The following is a 15798-nucleotide window of genomic DNA, read 5'->3' on the forward strand; positions in this document are numbered from 1 at the left end:
CTACCCCCCCCCCCGTTTTTTACCAAAACTAATTACATAGTAAATTATATCTTCAAGTCAGTACAACTGTAAATGAAGGTCAGACTGTTACATATAAATTATCTCAAGTCTGAAAAATAGAGCCTAGATGTAACCAGAGTAAACACAGATGTAAAAGCAGAAATGAATTCACTTGTACACAATATGCAGCAACCAGCTTTTTCAAAGAAAACAGATATTATCTTTTTGGTTCCAGTTTTCCTCAACATTTCTTATGTAAAGCACTCACTTTATTTTAAATATTATCCAGTTTGCCATTATTTGTTAATATAATATAGGACGGGTGTACATTAATATTCACCAAAAAAGAATAGTTTTACTGTGCCCAATTCACATTATCCTCTTAAATTACCTCACATCTGTGAACAATCCATCTTTCTCTCATTACCCATCAAGGGCACTGGCCGACTAGTACTTCCAACTCCAGCATCCATGGGCAGACATTTAAAAGGTTCACTCTGAGAGCATTTGCTACTTCGGCTTGGTAAGGCGAAACATGAAGTTTCCAGTCTACAGGAACAAGAACCGTAAGGGCGTGCATGCATGCAGAACTCAGTTACTGAACATTAACTGTGATGTAAAGAGAAGACTCAGGCAGTCCTTATCCCAGAGGAAGGAAAAGTGGAAGACACCAACATTAAAACAAGCCACTTTAACTCAACCTGGCAAGCACTGTCATGGATGCGTGAAGAAAAAATTCTGTGAGAAGAGCAAATAATGTGGTACAGAATGCTGCGAATTGGTGGCCGAAGAGGAGATTTAAGACCAGAAGGCAAAGGGTCGTGAATAACCTGTCATCTTACAGGCAGGCCCTTTTTACTCAGTGTGATCCCAGCGCCTGTAATACCAGCATCGCCTGGGAACCCCACCCAAGACCTACAAGGATAAAACCTTGCAGCCTGCACTAACAAAATCCCTAAGTGATCTGTATGCACTTTGAGATGGGAGGAGCACATCCAGAGTCCAGTGTTTCTTCTGAAAAGCAGCCCAGGCATAAGCATGTGAAAGCAGGTGGGGTATGTGAACAAATGCACACAGAATACAGGTGGAACGAAAACAAAATCAACTAAAGTGGCAAAAGCATTTTCTTAGGCATCGATTTCTTTTCTCCTGTTCCTCTTCCTTCTTCTTGCCCTCTTGTTACATGGTCAAGAACAATGTATTAGCGACTAAGTATTCTCAAAGTATCACAGACTTAGCATTACATTAGCTTGGTTCATATTCATCCTGATTAGCTAATGGGAAAACTGAGGCTGAGAAAGAATAAACCAGAGCTTTCTTAAGGCCACAGAGCTAATAAACTACAGAAACAGCAGTTAACCTATTCTTTTTTTTTTTTAAGATTTTATTTATTTATTCATGAGAGACACACAGAGAGAGAGGCAGAGGCAGAGGGAGAAGCGGGCTCCCCAAGGAGCAGGGAGCCCGATGGGGGACTCGATCCCAGGACCCCGGGATCATGACCCGAGCCGAAGGCAGTCGCTTAACCATCTGAGCCACCCAGGCGCCCTAACCTATTCTGTCTGAACCAAAATGCCACAGTACCTTAGGATTACCTGAGTTCAGTGCCATAATGCCTTATATATTAGACCGTAAACTACAGCGCTCTGATTTTTACTTCTCTCTGTGCTTAACAGTTCCTAGTGATATGCCAGTAATTGTTTAAACCATAATCCTATTATTACCACCATATTTCATTTAATGAGAAGCAGTCCTGGATATATCTGGCTAATCTTAAAAGGTGTTCTAAATATAATAAAGGTATTATGAAATTTTTATATTAAAATACATTCTTACAAAAATATCCAACACAATATACTTACACTTGTACAACACACTGCACTAAAAGTTAGTGGCTTAAACCAATAATTTATTATTACTCACAGTCCTGCAGTCCGGGCTAGGCTCAGCTAGGCAGTTCTTTTGGATCAATGCGGTAGCTGAAACATTCAACACGGCTTCTTCATTTACGAGTCTGGGGTCTCGGCGGAGAACCTCGGAGACGTGTGGGCTGGCTACGCATCTCTCTGTTCATAGGATGCTGCCAGTAGGGTAGACGGACCTCCTAACAAGGCGGCTCAGGGCTCCAAGCAACACTGCACAAGAATAAGCCCCAGTGCACGGGACAGTCCAAATCTACTTGCCTTATGCTTCCTACGATTCCCCTGGCAAAGCAAGATGCCGCGGCCAAGCTGACAGTCAGTGTGGAAGGGCCCTATCTACACTAAGTACAAATACTGAGAGGTGTGACTAAGTGAGAGCCACCAAGTTAACAGTCTACTAGGATGTTTCAATAGTTTATCCACAGGGCTTTAGGGAGGAGAAAAACATGAACTGTTAAATATTCCAAATAGTTTGCATGCCAAAAGTGGGCTTTGTCCATTGCGCACATAGCCTTTAAACCCAGAGTCCAGTCCGGCACTCTGCAAGGGGCAAGGAACATGGCCCTTTCTAATTAACTAGCTGGGACTTTCTCCCATTTGCTCTCCATGTGATTGGAGAAACAATCCACTTTTCTGGTTTCATGCTCTTGGCTTTGATCTCTGACTCTGATCATTTTGTTTTGATGCTTTTCAGGGCTACCCTTCTGGGTTTGGACTCTGGGTTCCCACCGTAATTCTGGCCATGACTGTTCTGCATATCAGCTGCATACGTGCACGCACAAGTCCTGTACTGACATGATTCATGAACCCACCCCCACCACTGAAGCCTGCCACTCACACCCACTGGGAAGGTATTCAGAGAAAGCAAACAGGTTTTCCTAACAAGATGAGAATGCAGACAACCACATATAGAGCTTCTGTTGCTTATGTCTTACTCTAAAAAGAAAACAGCATACCTAAGAAAAGAGCTTTTAGATAGATCTAAATAGAATTCCATTAATTTATGTTGTAATTTGTATTCATGCCTCCATTCAACAAGTATTTACTATGGATCTACTGCATGCCCTGCACTATACCAAGCTCTAAAAATCCAGGGATGAATGAAACAGGCAGTCTGACTACTTTCTCAGAACTTTTTTTAAATCAAGAAATGAACAAACAAATGGGTATGAAGTACAAATCCTAAGTGCTTTGGAGGAAACATGTGATATGATGGAGAATGAGAAGGAAAGGATTCCCTTAAATAGGGCGGTCAAAGAAGGGCCCCGTGAAGAGGGAACATTGAGGCTGATACTTTATCATCAAAGAGATGGCCGTGCAAAGACCACAGGTAAACCCTTTCAAAGAAAGGGGAAAAGCCAGTGCTATGTTCAAGGAACTAAGGAAGAAGGGTTAGATGATAACGGGTTGGAAAGACAGTGGGGCAACGAGGAGTATAGAATGGAGAACGCACAGCCCGATCACATGGCGCCTCCTGGGCTCTGCTGCCGAGTTCAACTGTATTTTCCTCCAAATGCAAACCACCTTGCATGGACTCCAGCAAGTCTCTGCTCTTCTAAGAAGCTACCACTTAGTCTTCCGGCCCACAACTTTTCTTTCCCTAAGCTTCTCCTACCCCCATGTCTTTTCTCCCCCCTTACCCTCTGAACTGTCTTTCAAAGAAGACGTTCTTAATGCTATTCCATGGAGCGGAAGCAGCTGAGGCCAGTGGTGAGGGAACTGCGGGAGTGAGCGGGAGCTTAGGGAAGTCTCCTGACCTCGGGCTCCATGTTCCTCATCTGAAAATGAAGGGCAAAAGCAACTGCAAAGGTTTCCCACTAGCCGGCTCTTCTTTGATTTATTCACAGAACTGCCATTTCAACCACAGAGCTGGACAGGAAGCAGAATCGGTGAAGCCAGGGGGCTTTCAGATTTCTCCTGAAGAAGTCTTCATTCTTTATTATCATTTGTAAAGAGTAAATTCTCAGAATATCAGGCTACTCTATGCTCAATCCGAATCCACCAATTCCAAAGTTAGGTACAAATAAGTTTCAGTTTATCAAGTGTTCCAAATGGTCCCATTTCTGTTTCCCATATCTCAGTCAAGAAATAAAAAGTGGCTCTATTTCAAATGTGTGATTTAATTTTCTAAACTGAAAAACTCTGATAATCTAAAATATGCAGACGATTGTGTTTATGCCATCTAAAAGGATATGTACTTTTAGAAAATTTAGAAAATATTAAAAGCAAAAAATATTAATATGCTTTTTGTCCCTCCAACAAAAGTAACCTATTGGCTTAATTTCTCCTTTCTTTGTACTTAATTATTTTTGCTTGCTTATTAAAAATAGTTGTGATTGTATAGTACATATGATTTTACAGCATGTTTTTTAACCCAGTTATGAAACAACACTTTCCAGGTTATTATAAACTTTGTAAACACTAATACTCAAAATTGTGTGATACTCCATCATGCAAATATATCAAAATTAAGTGCTTTCCGAACTAGAGAACTGTGGATTTCAGCTACCAATATAGATTTAGCATTTCTTAAATTTATTCTTCTCAAATAAAGAAAAATAAACAAAGGCACACCTTATCTCGAGGAAATATACTTTACAAACTACACAAATGGACATATTCTTTCTATACCTATAAAAACAAATTAGCTAACTACTTCAATCATGTTAGTACACAGTAGGGAATTATTTCCACAATATACATATATTTGTTTTATAAAATACATTTGAGAGAGAAATGCTCCTTTGTGCTTCTAATTATGACAGTGTGATATTCTGCTTGAAAGGCTCGACTCAAACTGAGCCCAAAAAGTGGTATTTAAAGAGAAAAATCAATACAAATTTATACATCAAAAAGAACCAAACTACAAAAAAAGAACAAAAAAATCTAGGCTGGTGATTCTCAAGCCTGTGCAGCTTTTAAAATAAACATTCCCCAGCTTAGTCTAGCTCAGAACCAGACTCTTTGGAGGTGGAGCCTCGGAACCTGTATTTGAAACTCCGCATACAAATCCGATGAGAGGCCAGGTATGGGACGAATGGAACCGCACCGTGCCCACACTGCAGCTATTATGTGGGAAAAAGTTTTAGTTTATCGCCTCACATCAATGGTGTGTTTCTTCTCCACTTCCACTGAATATTTTGATTACCTGACTCAGTGTATTTATTTAATGAGGGAAGTTTTTCTAGACGTAAGTTTCTAGAAGTGGTCCTTACCACATGCATCTAAGTCGTCTGGAGTGATTCATTTGAAAATGCAAATCCCTGGGCCTAAGGCAGACCTACTGAATTAGGAATCTGGCCGCATGTCTGCCTTTTTTTTTTTTTTTCCCCCCCGATTTATTTATTTATTTTAGAGAGAGAGAGAGCAAGACAGGGGAGGGGCAGAGGGAGAATAGCACGCAGACTCCTTGCTGAGCGCGGACCCGAACGCGGGGCTCGATCTGAGAACCCTGAGATCATTATCTGAGCCGAAATCAAGAGTACAATGCTCAACACTGCTCAACACTGACAGAGCCACCCAGGCACCCCTACCCTTTTTAAAAAAAAAAAAAAAAAAGCTTTGTTTATTTTACAGAGAAAGAGAGAGTGCAAGAGAGGGGAGGGCAGGGAGAGAGGAAGTGCAATTTTAAATACATAACCCAAAGGTCCAGGGGTTATTCACAGAGACAGTAAAGCTTAAGATCCACTTTTATAGATGATTATTACTGCACCATCCTTCACCTTCCTTAACTAAAACGGAACAAATCAAAAAGATCTATGTGGAGTGTATGGTCATCTAATCATTCGTTCTTTCCCTGATTCGTTCAATTCATTCTTTCATCAGATCTTGCTCATTCTTCCCCAATTACATTTTTACAGGTTAAACCCTCTTACCCCCAGGTTCTAATCCTTCTTTTGCTGACACCAGAAATGATGAACTAAAGGGGGCACTTATTCTTTAAAGGCAGCAATCTAAATCAAACTTTTTCTTTCTTACATTACAAATAACAAGAAATGTGTTGGAACTCACCAAGAGAGATAAAAAAAATATATTAACAGAGAGCAACAAATAAAAAGAAGTACAGAAATTTATAACCTCTGCAGAACAGCCAAGGTCCCACTAACAAATATTTTTTTTCATGCAGAAAATTATGCTCGCCACACCTGACATTGTGCAAGTATGTTTACTGCAATTTAATAGCCACACAAGCAGGAGAAGAGATTTAATAATTTTTCAGCTGGAATGAATTGACAGCCAGTGGCAGAAAACTGCAGACTCCACAGAATCAATAAAAGCTGCTGGTACCACAAAGTAGTACTTTTGCCCAGAAAACATCTCACAAAGGTCAGGCTTACAAACTACCAGGTAGCAGTATCATTTTCACATCTTTCCAGGGCTATTAAAATTCCATTAAACAACTTTCCAAAACTAACTTGCAGCCTTTAAAGTTCACCAAAATGATCCCGGAGATAGATCAGCCTCAGTTTCAGACACTGAAAGCAAACCTTTGGTTAACTTCTGTCCCCCATCACCAAAAAATCTTTTGCAGAATTCTGTTTAGTAAAAGAAAAAAAAAAAATCAAAGCAAATACGTATTTATTTATAACTATACATGTGGACCTAAGTGCGATGTACCCCACTTAGTGAAAATGATAGATACCCGTTAACTATGAGGAAATACTTTCCAGAAGTAAATTATTTCTGTTGCAAATCTTGGAAAGCCACCACCACGAAATATCTGGTGTCATAAAATCAAGCCAGTGTTATAAGACACAGTACGCAGTTGTGCCTGAAGAACAGCTGAAACTAAGCAATATCTCTTGCCCACTTTAAAATTTAGCTTTTCCAGGCTATATTTTCATTACAGGTTCCAAGTCGCATACGGAATTTCATCAGGCCCCATCAACTCAGGATTAGCAACTCATTCAACATTTATTGAGCACCTACTAAACCAATATGCACACACGCCTGACCCCATGCCCTCCTGGCTCAGTCTTCCAGCCTAAACCACAGATGTAAGGAAAGGGGAAACGTGCCACTGAGGACAGAGTCTCCATCTCTGGGCAGAGATGCACGGCAGGAGTCTTGATTAAGTGCTTTAGTTTTCCTCCAAAAGACATAACTTCTTATTTGCTTATTTGATCTCAAAAGCAGAGGATTTGCACTCAAGCAAAACAGAATACGGGCACCTTCGGACCATAAAAGAGAGCAAAGAACTCCGCTGCCCTACTCAGACCAAATGCCTGGCTGAAAGCGCTGCATTGATAGTGGGAATTGGGCCATGTGTTCCTCTAAATCAGCCAAATTTAAGAATGCATCCCCATAGATGCATATTAATTATACTCATGCATTTTTGTACTAATGTATTATGTACAGTATAAAATATATGCAAAAGAAAAATTTCAAGAATGAGAAAATACATAAACACAAATGTTACTATCTTCTTCCCGCAGTGGGATGCATCATCTTACAGGATAACCCAGGGTGTACAGACCCCTCCTTTCTCAGTCTCTACTGTGGGATTCCTTGGTGGTGCCCGAGGGCTTTCAAGTGGGACCAGGTCGCTACAAAGTCACAGCTAGTTAGGATGTATTGTTTTAGACTCCCCAGAAAGCCTTTCAGGGTGTTACGCTTTTCAGGGCTCAGCTACAAGTTTTAACAAGGAATGCCAAAATATGCAACTTTAAGAAAGCAGAATGTAAATTTCAGCGTTAAAGGAATGCCGTTGAGAAGCACTACATCTCTCAGTACTCTCTATTCGAACTCACACGTGAAACTCTTTCAAATCGAATGCCAAGCTGGGTTTTTTTCCTTATAGACAACAAGTTTGCCAGAAGTTCAGTCTACACTGCGTCTGTGACGATGGCCTACTTTCAGTGTGCAATTCCCCATCAACTCTTGACTTTTCTGTCCTCCCCTGTTTTCCCAGGGTCTCGTTATTTTAAATATAATTCTATACTTGTGTATTGGCAAGCTGTTTTGCAGAACACAATGGAGCCAAAAAATACAACTTCAATAACAGTGGGGGACAGATGACACTCTAGATTTCCTATGGATGGATACAAAAAGGTATTCCCGGAAGCTCCAAGGTTTCTGTACTTTGGATTTTATGTTCTCTGAACTAGGAAAATTCTGAGAACTAGGAACAGATTCCATTCTGCTGAACAGCCTCAGGACTGCGTCCTTGTTTCCCACATGGAAGGTCAGCTGTCTGCTCAAGGGCCAGCAAACCTTACCCAGTGGCCTCCATATCTTATCGGCAGAAATAATCAAAGGCTGATTATAATAATGTATCGTTATCCCCCCTTTTCTAAAGCACGTGCCTATTAGCAGAAACATGAACTATTTCTGACAAATGCTCAATAAATATTTGTCAAATGAATGGAAAAATAACTATATAGTTGCAATAGTTACTTCAGTGAAGGAGTCACTGCCCAGTGTCTCTCACAGACTGCTAGCATCACAGAAACCCCAAGATTCGGAACACAAGTAGATTCTACTTAGGATACTAAGCATGCTCCAATGGCGGTGGCGGACAAGAACTCTGTGGAGAGGACTGTGAGGAGAAGCCCTGGTTGATTGGTAACAGGGGCCCAGCGTTAGGGAAGGTGGAGAGGTAACCCAGGTGTGGTCGATTTGTGGACACCACCCCAGGTACATAATGGACATTTTGGAAATCCAGGTGCTTACACATGTTAATAGGCTCAGTGATTTTTGTTACCTGCTTCCTGGTTCTGGGGGCTTGAGTTCTCATTAGCCCAACTTGCTATCCTGTCCTTCTAAACTAGGAGGAGCTCCTCAATGACAAGACCCATGTATTCGTTGTTTTGTTTTTCATCTTTTTAGCTCCCAGACAGCACAGTAAACACACAGTAAGTGTCGTTGACCCTTTTGTGATACCTTAGGGACAACAAAAATCATTGCCCCTTTTACCTTAAATAAGCACCTTTGCATTCTGAAACCCTCCGCTGACTCTTGGGGGGGGGGGTCGGGAAACTGATAACACATCTGGTGCCCCTCCCACATCTCTAAGTCAGCTTTTCCTTACTCATCACCAGGGTTTCCTCTCAGAGATCCCTCTCAGTAGAGGGGGAGAGGGTCAGCTCATTTTACAGCTTCCACCAGAAGTTCTCTCAGCTAGTGGTTCTCAACTCATTCTCAGCTCCAGCAGTACACTTGACTCACCTGTATTCTAGAGAGCGCAGGGCTCCCCGTCCACAGAAAGTGTGGTGCAACTCAGGAACAGGACACAGACATCAGTCTGGCTTTGGTGTTATAACTGCCAAGTGACTAAAATGAACAGCCAGACTGAGAGCACCGATCTCTTCGAGATCAACATTAGGCCCTAAAGACCACATCCTCCTTCTCTTACGGACTGATGACCTATATTAGCATATTAGAAACAACGGGAAGTTCTGCCACAGAGTCTTCCCTAATTTGTTCAAGTCAGCTTTTCCCAAAGGTGACCAATGAACACTTTCATCCATAATTTCCTGTTATAAATATGCTTTAATGGAACATGGCCACACCCATTCGTTTCTGTATTGTCTGTGGCTGCTTTCATGCTTCGGGGGCAGAAATGAACAGCTGCGACAGAGGCCTTAGGGTTCACCAAGCCTAAAAAACTCACTACCCGGCCCTTTCAAGAAAACATCTGCCGCACCTGGACCGGTGTGTTAAGGAATACAGGAAACTCCCATTGTCCGAAGGTTCACGTGAGGTCACTTTGCTTTTATGAAAGACCTACGTTACTACCTGTTTTCTGCTAACTGCGAGAAATCCAAAGAGGATTTTCGTTTTTACCAGAAAAAAAAAAAAAAAAAAAAAAGGCGAGAAGTGAAAACAGCACTTAGCATTTGTCTTGCAGCTAGCCACGAAAGGAGGCAGCATGACGCACCCTGAGCAGCGAGTGGCCCCTCAGAGCTCCTCCCCAGGAAAGCACACTCAGCCTCGACGCCGGCACTGAACTGTCTGTGAGCATCCGTGTTCAGCCCCGCTGATTTTGTGGATCCATCGGCAAGATGTGTCTGTCCTAAGATATCAGTAAAGCCTAAGAGGGGTTATTTCTGGGGTCTGGGAAATACTCAAGATTTTTTCCATATAAATTAATGGTAATTGCTTCTTTGCTTCATGCCGCCTCAGCTTACGAAGTATTTTGTGGGCATGCTCTCCTTGCGCAGAGCGGGGAAAACCTGTGCGCTAAAGAACTACTAATGTAAGCCGGCCAATTCAGGCTGGATTCTAAAGGTTCTGAGGCCAGGCCTCTGAGGGAAGGGGCTCATTGAACAGGGTCTCACATCTACTAAAACCATGGTGGCTCAGCTTTTACTTTTCAAATTTCATTTGAAGAAAGGATTTTCTTTATTGCTTAAAAAAAAAAAAAAAAAGACTTGAACACCACTGTCTTAGAAACTCAGAGATCTGAATAGGCAAAGGCCAGGTAAATTATACTCCGCTTTGCCAAGGACAGACTTAACTAGCATTCTCTGAAATCAAAGTGATTAATCTTAACGTATTTAAATTGAGTATCTGACACCTATTTAAGCAACATGTCCACCTATCAAGTTACATGTATTATTGCACATCACATTTATTTAGCTCTCTCATTAGTTTTTTGGAAAAGTTACAATTTAATATTATATTTTGGGGGTGCCTGGATGGCTCAGTGGTTAAGCGTCTGCCTTCGACTCAGGTCATGATCTCAGGGTCCTGGGATTGAGCCCCACATCGGGCTCCCTGCTGGGCGGGAGGCCTGCTTCCCCCTCCCCTCTCCCCCTGCTTGTGTTCCCTCTCTCGCTGTCTCTCTCTGTCAAATAAATAAAATCTTTAAAAAATAAAAATAAAATTATATTTTCGGATTTTTAAAGAATCAACAGAAGAAAAGGCCATGTAGAGACTATATCTTGAATTTCTACGTATGACCAGCTAAAAGCATTTTATTATATTATTCAGTGTCTCTTATGAAAGGAAAATAATTCTCAGTGTCTACAGCCTTGAAACATGTACCTGCCTCATTATAACCTATATGCTTCCTTTTACACACTCATATCAAAGTATATAAATCACTGTATTTCCTTATTCTTCTGTAGAGCCAGGATTCACCAGTTTGTAAAATTATCTTCCCTCTTTGCAAACACAATACAACATTTTATACAGCTTTTATTTTCAGGGTCCATTACATGCACAATCCTTTAATGTAAGCTGCCTAAAATCCTCCTTGGAAGTTGACAGTGTATAATAAACACGTAAATTAACATTATTAATCCTACAGAAGAAAGAAATTTCTCTGTCAGCACAGCACAAATGAAAAGATAAAGGAGTAAACGAGATATTGAAATAACTGCCATATAAATTAACAGGATGCAATTATTGGTCTCTTTTCTGATCTCGGATCAGAATCAATATATAGCAATCACTGCTAACGGTGATGAGTCAAATGTGACTTGATATAAACTGTAAAATTCAACAATCTAAGTTCATACACCCGAAAATCAAATACTGCTCATGTCCCTTCCTCCCTAAAAGGTCAGGAGGTAATGTTTTCCAGTTACATTGAGTAATTAATCTAACACATGATGGACAGTATCTTTGCAAGTCTCAAACAGAATTCATTTTTTTAAATTTCAACATTAATACTAAAATCACTAAACACCAAGAAATTTTCTCCCTGCTTTGAATACTTCATCTTAATTTATTTACCTTTCCATGACCAGTTTATGCCACTTATCCTGAGAGGGTTTTTCAGATTTATGAGGGAGAGAAAAGGTAGCAACACACAAATGAGATCTAGAAAAGCACACAATCGCTAAAAAAATAGCTCATCCATCAACTCTACATTTTGATTCCAGAGACAGCAGTGAACGGTGTTGTTTCCACACCACTCACCCAGCACACTTAAAAAGGTTTGCTCCATCACTTACACAACTGAAACCGATTGATTAGCTGCTAGAGAAAAATCAATACAAATATCCTAGAAAACACTAGCTTGTAAATTCATTCTGGCCCCAACAAAGTCCTGGTCACAGCTTGACATGCTTTTCTAGATATCTAAAATGCAACCATGTCAAACCCCAGTCCCCAAACACCGCGATGCCCAGGAATTTTTAAAACTTAAATCTCAGCAGAGGTGAGGTGGTGAGGGGAAAGTTTTCCCCACAGGCTGTTAGAACAATGAGAGGAGAAGCTCAAGTTACTTGATAAATCTTATATTCAGAACTGGCCACAAAAATGATAAACATGTTGAGAAGGTGAAAATGTCAAGGGGACTGGGTTGAGAGAAAAAGGGAAAAAAGGAGGAAAAGAAAAAAGCTAGGAAACCAACCAAATATAAATATATATATACATAGGTATATGTGTGTGTGTATATATCTATGTATTGTTTGTAAAAGGCAAACTAAAGTTTTTATTTAAAAACACAAATAATTTTGACTTTAATGCTATCCATTCAAAATTTAATGAGCTCTCTTTCTCGCTTTTTGGCAGCTGAATGTATAGTCAGTCTATTTTTGGTGCTTTGGGAATCCACTGTACATTCAGAATGATTTCATGATTATTTCAGAATCTCTTCTGAATGCTCCCTTGTCTTTGGGTCAGCCCTTGGTCTCTTCATTCATTAGACTACTAAGAAATAAATTTTTATGAATATAAAATGTTTCATAAATAAGCTATTCAGAAAGAAATTGTGCTCTTATTGTACCACAGGACAGGCAATCTGGGTTCTATCCCTATTCTACAACTGGTTCAGAGTTTTTAAAAGTCATTTGGTATTTCTGACACACAGTCATCAAAAACTTTAAGAAAAAGAAAGGAAATGTACTTTTCAGGATGGGAAATTTAACTTCCACTGACAGAGTGGCTTTCATAATACTAAAATTTATTGGCAGCATAGTTAGGGTTTTCATCTTAAAGTATCCTTTCAAAGAACCATATTGTTTATTATTAATTATAGGGCCATTTAATAATAATGGCGTCATGCAGAATTTAAGGGGTTCTAGCTCAAAGAATATTCCTAACACCTGAATTATTAAAGAACAAATATGCAAAAGTCACAGAGATGAGAAAGAATTTCTTCTATTATATTTACCTCAATAATTATTCTTCACCATTTTAAAGCTCACATATAGGAAGTCTGTAAGATCAGTAATATCCCAATGTCCTTTGCAGAAAAAAAGATAATTAACTTAAGGCCTTTAAAATGTGAGCTATCGACAGGTACTTCCTATAGTGGAAAAAAGGGTATAAGGCCATTCTCAGCATGAATTTGCTTTTCTCAAATTAAGAGAATGAAAGATAACAGTCACACTAAATAGTTTCTTTCTATAGAGGCATTTTTCCTAAAACATGTTTTAGCAGCAAAAGAAAATCTGTCATTTGACTCTAGTCATTAATGTCTGTTACAGATGTTTCAATATTCTCACTCAAAATTAGACTTTTTGGATTCACTTTAAATTCCTTCAGTTTAAGTAACATGTCTTCTTCATAAGAAGAACACAGCCAATTACTTCCTGTAAGTTATCTCAAATTCTAACAACAAACAATACTTAATGTCACAGTAATGAGAAAACCACCGGCTGGAGGGGGCCACATACCTTCTTCAGACCACAGTGGCTGGTCTGCAGCAGAACACTGTTTCAAATTCAAACTCTCCTGTGGCAAAGAGCATCTAATACCTAACAACTTGAAGTTTTCCTAACCACTCTGGCTTGCCTAGGAAGTTATGACCTCAATATTTTAGTTAACACTATCATACATCAATCAAATGAGCTCACCAGTCCAAAAAGTAGCATTCAGTTTCAGCTTTTTTTTTTTTTAAGATTTTTTTTTATTTTTTTTTATAAAGATTTTATTTATTTATTTGACAGAGAGAATGAGAGAGAGAGAGAGAGAGAGAGCATGAGAAGGGGGAGGGTCAGAGGGAGAAGCAGACTCCCTGCCGAGCAGGGAGCCCGATGTGGGACTCGATCCCGGGACTCCAGGATCATGACCTGAGCCGAAGGCAGTGGCTTAACCAACTGAGCCACCCAGGCGCCCAGTTTCAGCTTTAATATACAGATAAACAAGACACCGGAAGGATGTTACGTGGCCAGCATTCCATGGCTGGGAATAAAAAGGCAATACACCAACACACGCATACCCAAACACACACTCATGATGATGAAAGCAATACTAAATAAATCTCTTCGAATGCTTCCTCTGTGAATAAACACTACATCATTGCTAATCTCTGATGTATTCTTTGTAACATTCACCTTAACTGGCCCAACCCACGAGGCTATGATGATGCTAAATGACAATAAAGTCTGACCGAAGTCACACCCTGTACTTCCATTGCTCAGAGGGCGTTTCCAAAGATAAATAAGATAAATCAGAGAACTATGTTGGATATCTTCAGAAAAATTCTATGATTGGTTTATAAAAACTATGATTATTCCTTTCTGGTTTTTACCTCAAGTCAAATGTAATACATAAATGTGTCCAATTAAGGAGGGCATGTGATGTAATGAGCACTGGGTGTTATATAAGACTGATGGATGAATCACTGACCTCTACTTCTGGAACTAATAATACACTATATATTAATTAATTGAATTTAAATAAAAATCAATCAATCAACGTGTCCATACTAAGTCATGAAGCAATCACATCAAAATGTTAGGATAGGTTATAGGTGAAGATAGATATAAGGGAGCCAAGAGAATACATTCATGTCCTAGATGGTGATTTATCAGTTTTAGATCTTTAAAATAAATTTTCAGAGTAAAGTGAGAAAATTTATTTAAGAGTTATATTTAGCTGCAGATAGAAATGCATAATGTTGGAAAAGTACTTCGAAAGAACTAATTCATACTCCTACCAATTTGCAGTGTTTGGTGGATAGCTCATAGAGTTTTAATATCCCCATTTTCTGACAAATATATGGAAAAATAAACACCAATTCTGAATGCCAGCAAAGGCATCATTTTTCAAATAGATTAGGTTTCTGTGCAAATTTATGCCCTTTCTGAACACACCTTAACGTAGTCATGTTGTACAAAAGACAATCACTCAGACTGTTTTTCAGATTAGATAATTATCTGGCTCTAAAACAGAACACTGGCAGGAGTCAATGAGTTGCCTTTTATTTCTTGTTCAATATAAGTTGAATGTGAATGAAGGAAGGGACTGAACTAAGAATGTAAAAATAGAAAAAAATTGTTGGGAGGTGTTAATAAATCAATCGAGGGTACTTTTCTCTCTATTATAAAGAGCATTCCAAATTCATGTTGATAAAAGCTCTACATAGATTAAATAAAGAAACGCGTTCGGAACTCATGCTTTCACTTCGAGGGTGTGACGTACTGAGAGCAGCACTCCAACTTACTTGCTAAAAGGAAAAGTACATTGCCAGTAACTATTAACCCACAAGATCATGAGACAATAGATTATATCATATTGGGTGTAAAGACACACCAGTGTTATAAACACATACTATAAACAAATACAAAAGAGGAAGTTTATGGTTTAAGCAGTTATGTGTCAACACAACTGTGACTCATGTTGAAGATAAGTCTTATTATATGCTGAGAGATACCTAAACAATCACATTTTCCAGCAAGTGATGATTCGGAAGTAGCTGGCCACCCACACAAAGAATTATCCTCATTAGGACTCTCTACTGGTACCACTCTCTGCTGGTCCAAAGTTCTGCAGGTAAAGAGGGTTATCTTCATTGACTGATAGTAAAATCTACCTTTTGCAAGACTCCTGGAAACACTTATTCACTCTACATTCCAAACATCCAAAAAGTACCAAAGAAAGAGTCGGAAATCTTGAAAAGTATTTCTCTCAGTCCACAAAAGTCTTAACACACATCAGACAGTCATGGATTTCATTTTTACTTTTTATTTTTGTCTTT

At 39.5% G+C, this 15798-nt stretch overlaps 1 protein-coding gene across 5 annotated transcripts in view; it reads right to left on the bottom strand.

The window, feature by feature from the left end:
* Nucleotides 1-15798, bottom strand: part of CDKAL1 (CDKAL1 threonylcarbamoyladenosine tRNA methylthiotransferase) — a 629466-nt gene that overhangs the window by 318379 nt on the left and 295289 nt on the right. The window lies entirely within an intron of this gene.

The sequence above is a fragment of the Leptonychotes weddellii genome, chromosome 8 (genome assembly GCF_054177405.1).
Source record: "Leptonychotes weddellii isolate Sample4059 chromosome 8, ASM5417740v2, whole genome shotgun sequence".
In the NCBI taxonomy this organism is placed as follows: Eukaryota; Metazoa; Chordata; class Mammalia; order Carnivora; family Phocidae; genus Leptonychotes; species Leptonychotes weddellii.